A 1,377-nucleotide genomic window follows, 5' to 3' on the forward strand; every position below is an offset into this window, starting at 1 on the left:
CTACATAAATTTATGAAATATAACATTCCCTATTTAACGTAACCAACACGGGTGTAAGAAGCATAACACAAATTAGAAAATCTTAAAGACTCGAAGTATATTACTACATCTATAATAAGATTGGATCGAATTCAACAATATCAAGAAAACAGTAGTTACAAAGCATTTCGGGAAATTGACATGTTGCATACGCATGTTCTCCTCCTCCAAAAGAAAATAAGCGCACACAATATGTCCAACAAAAACATATACCGAACAACAAAACGAACCTGATTGATAGAATCAACAAAGGTAAAATAGCAGACACAATTCATAAACACTACAACTACCGATCAGCCAAACAAAATAAAATATGAGGAATCTGTCCACGTATTACCACGGTACGCAAGAGTAATGAAAATGTAATGTAAAACGAATTCAAACAAAAGTTATTTATCCAACATGTTAACATCCGTCACCACCTTCACCAAATCGCTGACAGGGTATTACCAACTACAACACCACCGTCGTGCTGTCCCCACAGTTCACATCCCTTTTACTTCTTCGTTCACTTCGCCGCCCTTGTATATGAAGTCCTGGCCGCAGGAGCTGGACGTCGCACCCGTGCCGAGCACCGACTCGTCGTATGAACTCCGTGTCCTGGTTCGGCTACACTGGCGGGAACAGGGACTTCAGCGAGATCGCCTACGAGAATTCAAAAGGAGGGGGGAGTTAGTGACCATAAATGCCCTTCACGTAGCATAAGTAACATACAATAAGTGATGCAGAGAATGAACTTACCATCACCATCCGTAACATCGCAACCCTGTAAGTTGGCATCGTTGCTCGGGGCCGCATGTGAGGGCTCCATGGCTTCTCCATCTGACATTACAACACATTTGTAACTACATATGTGTTCGACGTTTGCAGTTGGAAGATAATGGAAGCGTACAGGAAGAAAGAAAATGAGAAAAATAATTCCCATGTTACCGTTCAAATTCGGGACGGCAAATATCGGCTCCATCTGTCCTCCACCTAATTGGAGACCACAATCACACTACAGGAATATGTTATTGCATTTTCATGAAGTCAGAATGGAAGTAGATGACATCGAATATAGTAGGGAAAAATCGTAGCACATGACAACATACCTATCTGTTCGTCGGTTGCTACGGGCAGTGGGTCGTGTACGTTGTCCGGGCGAGCCGCAATGTCTCCTCCATCTGTTGATGAGAACATGAAAACTGTTTGAATACATTAGGTTTCCCAACTTCCACAACATACAAAGTCCATCAAAAAACAAGTTTCAATGTGTTCATAAATAACCCACGTACCTTGTACATGTGCAGTTCCTGTATCTGCTCGCATGTCTCGCTCGTCTGGGGAATGCTCCATTTC

This window comes from Olea europaea, unplaced genomic scaffold, assembly GCF_002742605.1.
Source record: "Olea europaea var. sylvestris unplaced genomic scaffold, O_europaea_v1 scaffold500, whole genome shotgun sequence".
Classification (NCBI taxonomy): Eukaryota; Viridiplantae; Streptophyta; class Magnoliopsida; order Lamiales; family Oleaceae; genus Olea; species Olea europaea.